Source organism: Muntiacus reevesi, chromosome 3 (assembly GCF_963930625.1).
Source record: "Muntiacus reevesi chromosome 3, mMunRee1.1, whole genome shotgun sequence".
NCBI classification, from domain to species: Eukaryota; Metazoa; Chordata; class Mammalia; order Artiodactyla; family Cervidae; genus Muntiacus; species Muntiacus reevesi.
The window spans coordinates 237,687,617-237,706,102 of NC_089251.1; the positions used below are offsets into that span (position 1 = coordinate 237,687,617).

At 36.6% G+C, this 18,486-nt stretch overlaps 1 non-coding gene across 1 annotated transcript; it reads left to right on the plus strand.

Moving 5' to 3' along the window:
* Nucleotides 1-5,824: 5,824 nt before the first annotated feature.
* Nucleotides 5,825-5,931, plus strand: LOC136165611 (U6 spliceosomal RNA). The gene has a single exon (XR_010662618.1). It is a non-coding gene; the product is annotated as a U6 spliceosomal RNA (small nuclear RNA).
* The last annotated feature ends 12,555 nt before the right edge of the window (nt 5,932-18,486 follow it).

Here is an 18,486-nt window from a genome sequence, read left to right on the forward strand (position 1 = left end):
TTGCTCAATATTATGTAATAATCTAAATAGGAGAAGAATTTGAGAAAGAATAGATACATACACACGTATAATGGAATCACTTTGTTGTAAGACTGAAACTAACACAACACTGTTAATCAACTATACTCTAATATAAAGTCTAAAATGAATAAATAGATAAAATTCAAAAAAAATAAGATAACCCACTGTGATTCAGAGAATCACAATAATGTCTTTCTGGCTGGAGCAAGACATTGAAACCAACAGAAGAAGGAACCAAGACCTTTTTCAGGATCACACTCAGTTGTGAAATACATATATACAATGGAATATTACTCATCCATTAACAAAGAGCAAAACAATGCCATTTGAAGTAACCTGGCTGGACCTAGAGATTCCCATAGTGAGTGAAGTCAGTCAGACAGAAAAAGACAAACACCATATGATATCACTTACATGTGGAATCTTAAAAAACGCTACAAATGAACTTATCTACAAAACCAAAATAGAGTTACAGATATAAATAATAAACAAGGTTGCTGCTGCTGCTGCTCCGTCGCTTCAGTCGTGTCCGACTCTGTGCAACCCCATAGACGGCAGCCCACCAGGCTCCCCCGTCCCTGGGATTCTCCAGGCAAGAACACTGGAGTGGGTTGCCATTTCTTCTCCAATGCATGAAAGGAAAAGTGAAAGTGAAGTCGCTCAGTCGTGTCTGACTCTTAGCAACCTCATGGACTGCAGCCCACCAGGCTCCTCCATGGGATTTTCCAGGCGAGAGTACTGGAGTGGGTTGCCATTGCCTTCTTCAAACTTAAGTTTAGCAGGGGGTAAGAGGGCAGGGATAAATCAGAAGATTGGGACTGACACATATATAGTACTATATAAAACAGGTAACTAATAAGGACCTACCATACAGCACAGGGAACTCTACTCACTACTCTATAGTGGCCCATATGGGAAGAGAATCTTAAGAGTGGATTTATGTCTTTGTATAATGGATTCACTTTGCTGTACACCCGAAATGAACACAATATTGTAAATCAGTTATGCCCCAATATTTTGTTTTTTTTTAATTGAATTAAATTAGAAAAAGAACTTGGTTGTGAAAAGTGTATTGCAACAAGACTAGGAGGAGAAAACATCCTGTGTTTTTGGTGAAGATGCAAAAATCATGCCTGTATAAAGCAGGCCTCATGGTGTAGATAGGTCTGATTATCTAAATCATTTGAATTTTTTTCATTCTCTTACTTTTAAGAACATGACCAAAGTAGAACACAGAAGAGTATATGCATTTGTGACCACAGCTAAATATATGTCTTATCCTTTCCAGACACAGAACTTCTTAAAGGGCAGGAACCTATACTTCGCAGAAAGTGAGGCATATCAAATGATAGCGAGTCTAGTGGCTAATTAAGCTGGATGTCATGCCAGCTTGGGTTTGAATTTGGCTATATTTTCTACCTGTGTAGACAAGTCATCCCTTCCCTCAAAGACACATTTTCTCATTAACAAAATGGGAATAATAATAGGGCTGTTGTGACCTAATACTTATGAAAGACTTACAGTATCCGGTAATGGGTACTGATTAGGAAGAATGGTAGCAGTAATATTAAACATTTTAAAATATGCAGCATTTCATCTTGGATACAAAAATATGGGTAGAATAGTCCTTCGATTTACTGGGTAAAGCAGTCACATCACTTGTTTGCATTTACCAATAGCCTTAGGAAAGTCTGCACTAGCTAAAAATTATCTCGTCTTGCTGAAATGGGGGGAATAAAATCAACAAGATGAAATTTATCAGAGATAAATGTAAGTACTAAACAGGAGATTATTACAGGTGAGACTTGAGACTCCTCTTCATGTGAAAAGAACATGACAATGGGATAAGGCAGTAAACCTAAGATGTATTAATGAAGATACAGTGTCCAGATTAAGGAAATTAACATCTTAACCCCTGAGGAATGAATGAAGTCTGAGGAAGATGTAGGCAGGAAAGAAGAAAAGAAATAATAAATGTGCAACACTTAATTATCCCTCTATAGTCAAAACAGTATCATATTCAAGAGGTAGTCTACTAATTCTGTACCTTTCTAGAGGCCATAACTTGAAACAAAAGAGTGAAGAGGAGGCAGATGTTACCACATGTAAATTTGTTAGTCAAGGTTTAGACTAAACAGCTTCAACAAAGAAACTTCAAAATATAGTGGTGATGGAAGGAGATGGAATGGTTCATGGTAGGAAGGTGGTCTAGGCAGGTAAAAAAAAAATCTACTCTATGATTTTTTTTTCTTTTTTTTTAAATTTTTTCTTTTTCAGTGGGTTAAATCAACCAGTCATCCCCAACATATGGCTCCATCCCTAACTCTAAAGCTGCCTCTGCAGTTGTTGCCACATCCCAGCTACCAAGATATTCAGGACAAGTAGTCTTGTCTATAAAGAGCTGACCTGGAAGTTCCTCAAATTACTTTAGCTCACATCCTACGAGCCCAAACTTAATTGCATGGCCACACTTAAATCAAATCCCTTACAATTATACAGAGAAAGTGACAAACAGATTCAAGATATTCGATCTGATAGACAGAGTGCCTGAAGAACTATGGACAGAGGTTCATGACATTGTACAAGAGGCAGTAATCAAGACCATCCCCAAGAAAAAGAAAGGCAGAATGGCTGTCTGAGGAGGCCTTACAAATAGCTGAGAAAAGAAATGAAGCTAAAGGCAAAGGAGAAAAGGAAAGATATATCCATTGGAATGCAGAGTTTCAAAGAATAGCAAGGAGAGATAAGAGAGCCTTCCACAGGGATCAATGCAAAGAAATAGATGAAAATAATAGAATGGGAAAGACTAGAGATCTCTTCAAAAAAATTAGAGACACCAAGGGGACATTTCATGCAAAGATGGACACAATAAAGGACAGAAATGGTATGGACCTAACATAAGCAGAAGATATTAAGAAGAGGTGGCAAGAATACACAGAACTGTATAAAAAAAGATCTTCATGATCCAGATAACTGCAATGATGTGGTCACTCATCTAGAGCTAGATATCCCGGAATGTGAGGTCATCAACATGAACAAAGCTAGTGGAGGTGATGGAATTCCATTTGAGCCATTTGAAATCCTAAAGATGATGCTGTGAAAGTGCTACGCTCAATAATGCCAGCAAATTTGGAAAACGTAGCAGTGGCCATAGGACTGGAAAAGGTCAGTTTTAATTCCAATTCCAAAGAAAGGCAATGCCAGGGAATGCTCAAATTACCACACCATAGCACTAATCTCACACACTAGCAAAGTAATTCTCAAATTTCTCCAAATCAGGCTTCAACAGTACATGAACTGCAAACTTCCAGATGTTCAAGCTGGATTTACAAAAGGCAGAAGAACCAGAGATCAAATTGCCAACATTCACTGGATCATTGAAAAAGCAAGAAAGTTCCAGAAAACCATCTATTTCTGCTTTATTGACTACACCAAAGCCTTTGAGTGTGTGGATCACAAAAAACTGGAAAATTCTGAAAGAGATGGGAATACCAGACCACCTGACCTGCCTCCTGAGAAACCTGTGTGCAGGTCAAGAAGCAACAGTTAGAATTGGACATGGAACAACAGACTGGTTCCAAATTGGGAAAGGAGTATATCAAGGCTGTATATTGTCACCCTGCTTATGTAACTTATATGCAGTGTACATCATGAGAAATGCTGGACTGGATGAAGCATAAACTGGAATCAAGATTGCCAGGAGAAATATCAGTAACCTCAGACATGCAGATGACACCACCCTTATGGCAGAAAGCAAAGAAGAACTAAAGAGCCTCTTGATGTAAATGAAAGAGGAGAGTGAAATAGCTGGTTTAAAATTCAGCATTCAGAAAACTAAGATCATGGCATCCGGTGCCAACACTTCATGGCAAATAGACAGGGAAACAATGGAAACAGTGATAGAGTTTCTTTTCTTGGGCTCCAAAATCACTGCAGATGGTGACTGCAACCATGAAATTAAAAGACACTTGCTCCTTGGAAAAAAAAGCTATGACCAACCTAGACAGCTTATTGAAAAGCAGAGACATTACTTTTCCAACAAAAATCCATCTCGTCAAAGCTATGGTTTTCCCAGTAGTCATGTACAGATGTGAGAGTTGGACAACAAAGAAAACTGAGCGCTGAAGAAAAGATGTTTTGAACTGTGTTGTTGGAGAAGACTCTTGAGAGTTTCTTGGGCTGCAAGGAGATCCAATCTGTCCATCCTAAAGGAAATCAGTCCTGAATATTCATTGGAAGGCTGATGCTGAAACTGAAACTCCAATACTTTGGCCACCAGATGCGAAGAACTGACTCATCTGAAAAGACCCTGATGCTAGGAAAGATTGAAGGTAGGAGGAGAAGAGGATGACAGAGGATGAACTAGTTGGATGGCATCATCGACTTGATGGACATGAGTTTGAGTAAGCTCTGGGAGTTGGTGATAGACTTGGAAGCCTGGCATGCTGCGGTTCTGGGGGTCACAAAGAGTCGGACATGACTGAGCAACTGAACTGAACTGATCTCACTGTTAGAGAAGTTGAGAAATGTGGTCTCCAGATTCATCAGCATAAAACAGCCAAAAGTCAGTGTGTTGGGGTCTGACTGAGGTGTGATCATTAATTAAAGAGAAAAGTGGAGAATAAACACAAAGAAGGGAGAAGTTAAAAGTTTCTGCCGCAGAATCATATAAACATTACAGTCAATCAGTACTAGAATTATCACTCTTATGAACCTACTGTACTTTCTTAGTATTCAGAGTTAGTCACAGATACAAAAGAAAATATTCCTGAATTCAATAGTGGATGACACTATATGGTAAATGTGGTTCCTTCTAACCCTGACATTTTGTCATTTTAAAATGGCCTTTCAACAAGTCTTCACTGCTTAACACACTGTTGGATTGAATTTGAAAGGGACTACTCTATGCCCTGAAGTCTCATTCCACTTCTTGTATCATTAGGGTAAATGGCTATATTCTTAACTTCTGTCAGTGCAGATACTATATTTCATTCATCATAATTTAAAGGGGCACCTATTTTTAAAATAAACATAAATGAAATGTTAGTCAAGTCTCAGACCTCAGCTCAGCCATAACGCATAGTATTATTCATCTAATATTTATTTTTTCAGAAAGTTAGTAAAAAAAAAAATTGGTAGAAAGTTAATAGATAATTCTGTAGCATAAATTCAGGTTAAAAATATATAGCTACTGCTTTAACTATTAATTTATGAGTTATACTAAGGATTTATTATAAATGTCTGTTATAAACCGATATTACAGATAGGCGAAAGTTTCTCCAAATGAGATTATTCATCTTTGGTGGCAGTGGGGGAGGGGGTAATATGTGAAGGAAAAAAATTAAAACTTAATCCTGGTTGATTTTTCTGAAGTTGTGACTTTATGACAAAGATGTAATTTAAGTCAACAAAATGGAGGCCGAGGGAGGATATCAGTCAATTTGCCAGTTTCATTCTACTGGTTACTTTTTTCAAACTTTGACCTAACTGTCCCATAAAGATATAGTCTAAGAAGGTTTACTTTATAATTGAAAGTTAAACTTGAATTAAACTACGCAGTGTCTATAAGACATTTCTGTAGGAATTAGAAATTGGAGGATGCCTTCCCAAAACAATGACTTGTTCAGTTTAGAAAAGGCTGGATTTACAGTTCCGCCCAGACCTTTAGTCATCTTCATGCAGTATACAAATGCACAATCCTCTGCAGCACTGAATCATTTTTGGGGGGACTGAGCAAAGAATTAAATTACCTTAAAGCTTTTCTTCAAAGGCTTCATGTTGTTTCTAATAGAGTACATTTACCGTGCTCACTTCGGCAGCACATATACTAAAATTGGAACGATACAGAGAAGATTAGCATGGCCCCTGTGCAAGGATGACACGCAAATTCATGAAGTGTTCCATATTTTTGTAAAGTAAGTAGCTCCAACTAATAAAAATAAATGGGAGAAAAAAAAATAGAGTACATTTACCCTCTTCATATAAGATAGCAAATTATGGTAAATAAACATGATTTATCTGGATTCACTTTTCAAAATAATAGTAAATCCAATGAGATTTTCAGAATAACTCAAGAATAGATTCTTTATTTCATTCAGTAGTTAGGGGAATCTTTACTCTCACTCAGGCTTTATTTTTTTAAAAATCACATAAGTGCTCATGAAATTGAAACTCTGGTAAATAATGGGAGACTTACCCTCAGTGATTATTTTGATGATTTTCTCTCAATAAAAATTAATTTACTCATGTAAATTCTTACCTGTCTTACACTGACAGACTGTACTGGGAGATGAATTAAGATACATTTATGACTGAATTTCAAAAGCTACAAAACATGTATTTATGTATATGCATATATATGCATAACAGTAATTTATTTCTCTTTAGAATAAGTAAAGTTATAGAAAATTTATCATTCAAATCCAGACTCAGAGTTGAGTAATCTAAAAAGGACTTACTTCAAATAACTAGACAAGTATTCAGAATTAAAATTAAATATTTTTCAGATTTCTTCAATCTGGCTGCAAATTAACACACTCATTTTTCCATTGTTTCTAGTAAAAATGATTGAAGTGCTCATGAAAAATCATGCTTCATGTGTGATTAAACTGATTTATTTCTACTTCTAATTCCATTTACTTTAATAAAATGCTAACATTAAAGGAGCGATCAAAGCTTAAGATGCTGACAGGAAGTTTAGTTTTCAAGTAAAATCATGGGATTGGAGCCCATGCTTGTCTACACCATGATCACTGGCATTTACAGGAAGGAATTTGTGCAATGGGCAGGAAGATTATTGCTAACGCCTTCCAGAGATCATGAGACTTGCATTTAACAAACATAACTTTATACTTTCCAAGGCCAACCCTTAGCTAGGAGTCAGGATATAGCCCCTTGGCAATTAGACTGGGGACACGGGTTATTGACTGACGTACCATGAAATACCACCAGACCTTAGAAGGAGGGCTCACTGCAGAATGTGCTAACTGACACTTAATTGAGACAGGAAGATCTCCATGGCAAATTGTAATATGTAATTTATGCCATTCATGTATCTGCTGCAAACACTCTAATAAAATAAATTATTTTCTAGCACGGAGAAAAATCACAAACTGTTAAACCTTGAAAAGTACAGGATTTATCTCTACCTACAGCCTTTGGAGTTCTGTTCTTTAGTCTTGCTTAAAAATCTTTCTGACCCGTATTTGACTTCCATTCAATATTTAAGGTACATACTGATTTTTTTTTTTTTCATTTTCCTTGGAAGACAGCCTGATAGGTCTTTCTCCACAAGAATGCTTAAATGACTGACACCCAACTTGCAAGTGGAAGTGGGTAATCAAAGTGTCTACAGAGCTCCTTTTTATTTGCTTCCTACCCCACACCAACTCTTCTAATTCAGTAATTAATGTCTTCTTCTAGTAACTTAGGAACAGCAAAGGAAATTTACAGATGTGGCCATATTACCCTGTATCAAAACTCCCACTCTGATGTATTCTTTTCTTTTTTTTTTTTTTGGCAGCACCACCTGGTGAACCTGGGACCCCTGTAGTGGAAGCACAGAGTCTTACCCACTGGACCACCAGGGAAGTTCCCACTCTGATGGATTCTTAAGATTATTTCTCACTTCTTATGGTGGAGGGAGGAAGTTTTCACGTGAAGTTCCTTCACCCTATCTTGTGCGCAGATTCACAGAAACAGCCAGGGTCACACAATCGAATAGCAGTCAGATTCCTCTCACCACGACAGAGCAGAAACTTTCCCAAGCACTTAGCTCAGAGGAGTCAACAGAATCACACTGAGCTTGTCTGAAAAGGAAAAGTCACACCACTCCAGGATTCACCTTACTAACCAGGCCCCGGACCACAGACCTTTCCCTCTTCCTTCCTTTCTTATCAAGCTTCCCTACTATATCTTATACACCATTTAGGTTCTGATATTAGGTTTGTTGATATCAAAAATTAATTCACACTACAATGTTAGGAATTCACCATAGTTTAAAAGTTTTATCTTTCCCCAGGAACATCAACATTTCAAGGAAGACTTCGAGGAATGCAATTTCCTAGTTGTCAGAGTCTAATGGTAGGAATTTTAACCAACCAATAACACAGGATGCCAGGAGTGATATTTCAGTGACTTGCACTCCCTATATCATAGTACATATAATAGTTTTATTTAGTGAGCTCCATCCCAGATAGTACACTAGGTATATATGGACCTCATCAAACAACTTCCTCTGCCTACTTGTAAGGTTGAAGCACACCCAGCAGAATACACACAATATTTGGTTCTAACTAGACTATAAGCTTTGCCTTAGCTGAGTAATTCAAGAATCATTTATTTCACAAAAGTACTGTGTGTGCCAATTATTGTCTAAGCCTGAACTAGTTTCTGGTGACTCAAAAGTGAATTATACAAGATGTATGAAATTTAAGGATTTCATCGTCCCATGAGATATAACTAATAGTCAAAATATACAATATATGTATTATTACAAGGCAGGCTATGGAACCAGTCAACACAACCTCCCTTATAACTCATCCTGCATTAGTGAAGTTTCCAGTTTACTGGTCTGCTCCCTGCCCATCCCCTGATATCCTTGTTGGACAAGACTGTGTCTTACCCATCTTTGTAATTTACTTATCTAATGTATTTTGTATCCTGAAATTAGGTAAGACAGGCAGGTGTGGAAAGAGAAACTGACACTCAGAGATGTTGAGGTTTAGTCACAGTGAAAAACTAGTAAGATCAGAAATGGATTCAAATCTAGGTTCTCTAGCTCTAGGTGACATGCTCTTACCTTAACATCATTCATCTGTTGACATTCCTTTTCAGGAATCAGCCTGATGGTAATGTACAGGTAAGCATGAATGCTAAGCATATACCTCTACAGTCATTTCTAGTAATCCACAGATCACCTGCATGTAAATTACCTGCTTTGTGTTAGAAATGACTGCTATCAGAGTGGTTTCCACGTGCCAGTGCCATAAATACAGCTCTGCACCTTCTCCCCTGATTACTGCTTGCATAGGAAATGCTTACTGCTTGCACAGGAAATGCAGACCACAAAGATTCTAATATTAGCATAGGAGCAACGTAATTTAAATAACAAATCTGATGTAACCCACCCATTGCCAACTGACAAAATTTAATATAAATGGTTCTTAAGAGATGTATATCCCTGCACTAATACAGAAAATTAATTGTTAATATCCCTACATTAATTACAGATTAATTTAGAGTTTATTATAAATACTTAACTTTGTTGTAATTTACATTAAGACATTCTGTTTCAGCAGGGGTATTTAAGAATATTGATATGTTCTTTCCTCTGTGAAGCTGCACACCTCCAGAACACACTGTATAACCTTCACTCTTGGAGGCCCCAAAACTCATGTGATCTTAGAAGGTAAATCTGGGAAATGCAGCCCTCTCTATTCAAATTGCCATGACACCATTCCATGGAAAGACTTGCTAGAGACCTGCCAATAGCAAACCTTTCAGGTGAGCAATAGCATCTTTCCACATACAGAGAGAAAATTCAGAGTTGTCACAAATGGCCATTTAATCAGGAAATGATTCTCTAGACATCACTTGTGTGATTTATTTTTCAACATGTAAGTTCTCAGGTATGATTGCAAAAGACCAACCACAATGAAGTTATAAAATTAAACATACACACACAGAGAAATAAGACTCTGGTGACTAAAAAACATTTTTTTTTTTTTTTGGTTCCTTCTTTCACCAAGCTTTTTCCTATTCCATCCAGATGGAGAGGACCACTGAACAATCTGAGGTAGCAGAGGTGTCACCAGCACAGCTCTGAGAACCACGGGTAGAGTTTTCATGAAGACTTAAATAGACACAAAGTCTTTTGTCCCTTCAGAATAAAAAGCCCAGCACACTTGACAATGAACCTCTCATTTTAAACCTTGAGGGTTTTAATTTTATACATGATAGAGTCTTAAAATGAACCTATTGTATGGTTTTGCTCAGAATTCAGGTTTATATTATGTACTCCTACAGATGCCCTAAAATGTGCTCAAGTGGCAGGGTGTTGATGACATACACTAAAGTGGCAATCCTAACAGCTATCTGCATTGCACAAACTACTTTAGCAAACTACTACAGGAAACCCTTTTCATCCGGCACTAAAGACAAGCAGTTAAACATATATAGTAGCCCAGCTAGTTAGTTATCATCTTGTTCTCACTGGGAAGAGACAGTTATCTCAAGACAAGCATATGCAAACTTGGGGTGGAGGGAAAGGAAAAAAGTGAACACATATTCAAGGTTTTCTAAGGCTATTTAAGATGAGATAATTGCCCTCCTATTACCTGGTTCTGAAGATTACATCGCAAAGACTAAATAACTTTGTGTGTGTGTGTATAAAATCACATACAGCAAGTGTAGTCATTAATTGGGAGAACAGAATGAATGGGGTATCTGACCGTGAAAAAGACAAGATGAGAAACATTAATCAAGCAGCATTTCATCTCCATTTACATCAACTTCCTGAAGAAGCACCTCCAAAACTAATATGTTAGCAATATAAACAAAACATAATTAATGAGATAAATTTATCTCTTTATTTTTAATGTAACATTTGTTCCATTGACAAAACTATTTTTCTCCATTTCATGTTTGAAGAAAAGATCCAACGTGTCATTTCAAAATTTGGTTTGGCTTTGCCACATTGCAGTTATCCAAGCCAACAGATTCAGCACAGCATACCATTTTAATGTAATGATATACCACTGCTTCTAGACCAGCAATAAGAGGAACATCCAAAAACAGGCATAAAACACCCATGAAGAAATGACAGAGCTTGAAGTCAGCTTGAATAATATCTGAATCATAAATTCTTGCAAGTGGACGGAGAAAAAAGAGAAATGGAGAAGCAAGGAGGAGGGGAAAAGAGCAGATGAGTGGCTCATTCTACCCACCTCCAGCACTGAATTTAGGAGCTTTATGCACTTTCTTATTTCTCACTGACAGGACTCCACGTATATGTCAACTGACCCACAATCATGGATGCATTAGAAGTTCTGCCTCCACTGTATTGAGAGGGAAGAGTGTGCCCAGTTTGGTACTCATGCATTTTGCATTCTGGCTACAACGTAAGTATATATGCACAGTTGTATATAATGGATAATGGTGCATGTTTTGCACCATTCACACTGGCTTTCTTCAAACTTCATTTTCCTTCCCCAGATATCTGCTGCCTGTCTTCATTCCTGCAGAAAGTCACCATTTGATGGGAACTCTGTAAATCTATATTTAGTGCCTGGGATACACCCTTTCCTCCTAACACCCTCAAGATGGCTGAGATCAGCACTTCTGTCAATAGTTTCCAGGTTTGAACTCTCGGCATTAGGCTACCTCTGGAATTTTCATCACAGATGAATAAAGCTAGAGGAACACCACAAAACTCATCCCTTCTGATTAGCACATCCAGCTAGAAACTCTAGTATCTTTGACCACTCCTTTCCTTTTTGTCAATATTTAAATTGGGATTTAGGATGGGTATGTTGCTAAAAATCTGGAATTCTTAAAACTAAAAACAGAAAATATAATATGATGATACACTACCTTACACATTCAAGGGGAAAAAAATGCCCTCTGAATGCCAAATGCAATGTGTCCACTGGCATGCCAGGGTGGTGTCCTTTGTACTACTATACATGTAATGTGCTCTGAGGGGCTTTCATACCCCCTCCAGACTGTAAACACCTTGGCAGCTGAAGTCACACACAGCAACCAGAACATGGGAGGTTTTCTACAAATGTCTACAGAACTCATTGGCAGCATCAACAGCTTCTTTTAAATATTGGCAGTCTGACTCCCCTTTCTTATGTTTATTATTTTCACTTGGGAATATCTAAGAAGATTTGCCTTTCCAGCCCAAGAACTAGATGAGCATCAGGGAAGAAAAATCATTAGAGAGGTAAGAGAATTCTAAACAATTCCAGGCCCTTGACTTTGAACTCTCCAGGTTCCTGTAAGTAGGCAGCTTTTTAGGAGCAGGCTACCCCTACTTTGACCTTTAAATTCATTTTTAACACTAACCACTATGGCAGACATTAAGAAGACCCAAGAAGCACAAAGTGTCTGCAGAGCTAAGCAGAGCAACTCCTTGTACCCAAGATGAACTTTCTCTACACTATATTTGTAGATTGGATTTATCTCAAAGCTAAGCGAGATATGGGGGAAATTAGGTACCTGAACAATTATTACTTGGTGAGAGAGAGGTGGAGTAACTATAAACAAGCAGAAGAAAATCTAGGTTTTAAACTGCCTTTTAAGTATAATTTGAAATTGTGTAGTTAGTACCCTGTGGTCAGCACAGCTTTCTGGAATGCAGCATATCTGTGAGCAAAAACTTTTATGTAACTTATATTCTGGATATTTGCATGTTTTATTTCCAATACAGCTCTCTGGAAAGAGTTTTGAAAGCCATAAGAAGGCTTAAATAATGGTATACAATGAAAGACTAGATGGCAATTAGAATGTTCAAGTGTGTTATTTTTGCTTTAAAAAGAAACATCAGAAATATAGTTTCTGTAATGATCTCATTTTCTGAAAGGAATCCAATTGCAGACAGAGAAGCTTTCATAGAAGCTAGGGATGTATAGCTTAAGAAACACTGATTTAAAGTGAATACTTAGGATCACATTAACCATTGTTCTCCTAGAAATACCTAGTTAATTATTGATAAACACCCTGATGTCAGATCAGGTTCAATACCCAGGGCTCACACTGCCTGGTTTTTTTGGTGACCTTCTACATCAATAGCTATTCAAATGTTCAGGTGGCTTCCATTTCAGGTTTATTTATTTTGGTTTACAATTTTTTCCCCTCATAATAGAGCACAAGGTCATTCCCACCTGCATTGTTCCACAAAGGTTACCCAGCACACATTAGAAGCATGTGGCCCGTGAGCCAAATATAGCACATGTCTGTGTTCGTTTTGGCTTCCAAATGTTTGATAGATTTCTTTAGATATTGGATATGTTTTCCTGTTTGCAAGAGTTCTCACCACTCCCTAATGCTTTTACCCACATATCTACAATTAACTTCTTAGTCTCTGAAGACACTTGATTGGAAAGCCCTAGCCTAGCTAGAGTCTAGGCTTTCCCTGATGCAAGAAATATTCTTTATTCCATGCTATTCCTCTCCACATTGTTCTCATATTTCACTTGACTGATTTGACTTAGCACTAAAACTTCACAAACATTCATTCATTGTTTGTTGAGCTTCTTCTAGATGTCCAGGACTAAACTGGGCACTGGTGACAGCAGTGTCTACTGGTGATGCATCATGCCTACACACACAGAGCCTTCATTCTTGATGGGGATGAGAGTGCATTTGGACAAAAAGTAAATACTTCTAGGTGGTGATAAATATGATGTAAAGAAAAATGAAGCAGAGGAAGAAGATCGAGAATGACAGGGGATGCTATTTTCAACCGGGTATTAGGAACATTCTCTCTGACAAGGTGACATCTTAGTACACACCTGAATAAACTAATAGGATGAACCACAAGCAGATCTGTGGGAAGAACTTCCCAAGCAGAGGTCTCCTCTTAGAGAGTGTTGCCTTCTTAGAGGTAAGAGTGCTAACTCTAGAATAACTCTTGGTTTCCTCAGTTGATTATAGAAGAAAATTACCAGTGGTTTTTTACATAATTCTGTATTTTCTACATTTAGTTTTTTTTTAATGAAGTGAAATATAAATCAGTAATTTTCAAACTCTTCCTTCACTATTACAACTTGACTTGATGCTTACAAGGATAATAGAAATGTACTCTTTAAAAGGAAAGGGTCTATTGAAAAAACTGATTTTAGAAAATTCTCTCACTAAAAAATTGCAAGGTTACTTCTAACAGCAACAATAATGACTAACGAACAATGGCATGATTATGCAAAAAAGAATCATATTCCTTTGGCAAAAAGTACCTTTTAAACAATAGAAAAAAATGAACACTCTACCTTTTTAAAGAAAGAGTAAGTAGTGGTTGTAAATGAGTAATTAAGGAAGCATAATCTTTGTGTTTTAAGATAGCAAAAATTTCTAAAGAGATCTGAGAAACCATTTATATCAATTCTTACTTTTGAACAATAAGAAAACTAAAGTTCTGAGGGATTAAGTGGCTTGTCCAAGGACAAAGAATCATTTATTGGTCAAGCTAGAATCTGAACCCAAGGTTCCTAATTTTAGACTGATACTCTTAAAACTGTATATATTCCATTCCAATAATGAAGTTAAAAAATCAAAAACTACCATTAAGACTTGTTATCTTCTATGTTGTGAGCTAACACACAATGACTGCAATGAGTTTGATATTTTCTCAGTGTATGCACTATGCCCTCCACTCCTTGACTACAGGAATGTGAAAGCATATTCTATCAGGAAGGCTAATTTGTACCTCTCTATATCAAACACCCCAAGCCCCAGTTTATGGTTATGAAGGGCAAGATTAATTTAGGAATTTCACAGATGCTTTAGAAAGGCATTAGTGCAGCCTCTTGGATCAGAAAAAACAGATGTCTAAGAAACAACACTTAATAGAGTCTAAATCCTGTTCTGGGTCTTTGCAGATGGTGATCATGGGAAAGAGGAACCCAAGTCAGCTGGCTCAGTTGATGCAGAATCACTGGGTTCCTAAGTCCATTCTGATCTCCATCTTGTGTATGTCTAATATGTCAATTTACTGCAGAAATAGTCATTATTTCTTGGCTCATATTCTTACTTTTAAGGGAAACAACATATCTATGAAATATCTTATAAATTAGTTGGTTGAAAATTGTTATAAAACATCAATATATGATAATTTTAAAGAGTTCTTCAAATTAATTTGATTTTCAAGATTAACATAAACCTAAAGTTACCTAGTTACTTTTTTGCTGACACCTAAAATTAAATTATTGATCATTAAAAATCCTTATCACCAATAAGATAATATTTTAAAATGCTATGTATTTTACTGTCAGCATAATAGCATGATATTATTCTTTGCAAACTTCCTATTAATAACATAAAATGTCCAAATCTTTAGTTTCAATATCTATATAGTAAACTCACAGAAATGTATCAGTTGTGGATCCCAGGATAGGTTCAGCTTAGTTCAATGGATACATACTGAGTTTCTACTATGTGCTAAGAAGATAACAAAAATATTATCTATTTTACATTATATATTATAATATAGATATCATATATATCTGTATCATAATAAAAATATTATTGAAATGATCAATCCCTGAACTCAAAGAAGTTAGATTTGACTTAGCGTTTCAGTTTGATGTCAGAGGCCTGATAATTTTTTATTTATTTATATTTTATTTAGATTATAGTGCATCTCATCCACCCAAAACTAATCCAATAGCACAGGTCTTATGCTTTAGGTATCTGATATGGACCTGTATAATCCCATTCATTTGAAGAAAGCGGGACATGCTATATTCTGAAGAGAACACATGGAGAGGAAGTTCTGGCTTACACATAGCAGGCTTTCAATAAAATCCTGATGATTGACCAGTAACTCAGTTCTTCTGTTCCAACTTGGTAACCAAGGAAGACATCTCCCACAGTGAAACCCTTTCAGAATATCAGCAATCTCCATGCTGTACCCCTCTGACATAATAGGGATTCCAAAAATCCAGTGCTACAGAAGAGATGAGAAAAGCAACAGGATTCAGGGAAGTTTCTAGCAGCAGTGAAATCAAAAGAGTTTGGCAATTGTATATATGAGCCATTTGAAATCAGACATTGCTAATCCAGGAATGGTCTGAATACATATTATGCAAATATTCACATGGGTTCATATTATTAAGTTTTAGTGCACACCCTTTATCCTCTGTAAATCTTGAGAAGCAAAACATGGCAACTTAATCTATTCTAGAAATAAATAGCCAGAAAAAACAATCAACTCTTTCTCAATTTCTGAAGGAAAGCATTGCAACATATACAGAAGTTTTAGATTAAATAAACAGCTCAGTGTTCAATATATTTTTAAAAATTAAAATGGAAAAAAAAATTTTAAGATAGGATAGTCTTTAAATTGAAATATTGGATGGAGAGATGAAATATTCAGTAGTGTTCTTTTGTCCCAAAGATCTTTCTTTTAAAGAATTTATGGTCTGGGGAAGAGTATATAATTTATCCCTGCCAAACAATTGCTTTACTTTGTTAAAAATCTATATGTCTTTATTTTGATATTTTTAAATAATAAAATCAAAAAGAAATATACTCAAGCAAAAAAAAGCTACATCATTTTTCTAAATATAATAATGGCTTACAGATTCTGAATTGTAGCAAATATCCTGAAATTTTAGGTCAGTGACATGAATATTCAATTAAAATTTTAATAATGAGATATGGCCTAAATGTATCCTGCAAGGACACCAGATGTTTGAACACAGACAAAAATTCAGATATATATTTAAACTATTAACTCAAATGTAATATGAAGTAATATAAAATACTAAAACTTCTTAGAGTGTACAGTCCAACTCCTTTACTTTAAAAGGAAAGAAACAGAAAGCCAGGTAATTTCTTTCACTCACTTTCACAAGACTGCATAGTTTACTAGCAGAAGAGAACTCAGCTTTTGCTGATGCTTACGAGTAAACTGTGCTACCTCTCATTAGCGTACTGAGTTTTTAAATAATAGTGAACTACTGATTAGCCTGTACCTTATTAAAAATGAGAACATTGACTTAGACTTTTCCAAAAAGAATGTTTTAAATATGGGTGTCTGCAGTTAAGAACAAGAAACTGCCAGAAAAGGGCAGGAAGAGGAGAGAAACATTTAATCTGCTTCAATATTTTGACTAATTCTGGATATCTCAATAATTCAGTATTTTGTCACTCAATTTAGACATTCAATCCATGATGCTAAATGCAGTTAGAAACAACAATGATCTGTGAGAAGGAAATCCTCAATATTCAAGACAGTATTTTTTTTATGTATCTAGTAAACATCGAAGAAAACAAGCTAATTCTGATATGGGTAGATTGAATTAAGTCCACAGAGGTAAGCAATTGAAAGGAAAATTAATTACCATATTTTAGAGTTGTATACAGTCGGCAGCCCTGGAATTTGTAGCCACAACAAAGACCACAAACGTACAAGGAAAAGGCATAGCGTTAGATAGAATCTACCAGACCGGCCCTATTGCAATTGATTCCGTTTCTAGCTTCTCTCCGACCCCACTGTTACCCTCAAATCCCACTCAGCTTCCATGCCGAGTTTTTTATTCTGCTGCTGTTTTCTCTCCACATAGCTTCTTTCCAAACCATCATCCATGTTCCACTCATCAACCACCGCTTTAGAAAGCTTCAGGCTGGATGGCCAGGCATGAAGTGCTGGCAGGTGGTGTAGCTGTTAGCCAGCCTTGTGTATCACAGGAGATCTGATGCTATCAAATTCCTTTTCCCCCAAAGACTAAAGAGAGCAAGCCTCCGTGAGCATGCAGGAGGGGGATGAAAACAGTTTGTCTCCTGAGCAGCCAGCCTTTGTCATATTACAAATGAAATCACTTCGGAAATTTAGAGAATTAATATCATAATGAAGACGGGAGTACCCATTAGGGTGGTCTAATGTTGCTCTGGAGAAATGTGATGGATGCCCAGTGGCTGCAAGCCCTTATTTGCAGAGAGTCACCTCTGCAGTTGCCATTATTAGGAAGATGTCTGAAGCAGAGGATCAGACACAACCATTGCAAGATGAGATAGTGTTTGACTGGTTTCCAGGGAACCGAAGGATACAAGCTTAGTTGTACCTGTCACTATGGCTCCCAGCATTTTCCCCCCTTAATGTCTTTTTTAGCTGTAGGAAGTTTCTCTTTAAAGATTCAGTGCTTCCCTAATGGCGTAAAGTGAGTAATGGAAAGCATATAAAAATGTTACCTAGATTACAAATGGATTCGGTCTATTTTAAGGCAATGTGTGCTAGTCCTAAAGAATGATTTTGTTTAGATTTACTTTTCTCTTCAAAATAAATTTAGCCAAACACTTTGAAATGAACACACCACTGGCATTTGCATGTTCATTTAGCCTTCTATGTTAAATATCTCTTGCTTTCCATGGCAATATACATGCCTACTCAAAAGCTGATCTGCCTTTGATGTTCCTTTCTGTACTAAAGCCTAGAATACAGTACTTTCAGGAATTATTGCAAAATGTAATTGAATCATCCTTTTCTCTTGTACTGCTTGCCAGTGACATCAGTATACATAATAGGAAATGGGAAAGTTCCAAAATCCCACATCAATTCCAGATTAGATAAAAAGGAGGAAATTGCTCTGAGAAAAATTTGGAATGGTGTATTGAAGGGAAAGGCTAAATAGTTCCTGGACAGTAAAATCATGTACCTACTTTTCCTCCACTTCACAACTAGTCCTTTTGTCTCTTAGATCTGAACTTTCACTATTTGTATTTCTTGTTACTATGCCTCCCAGC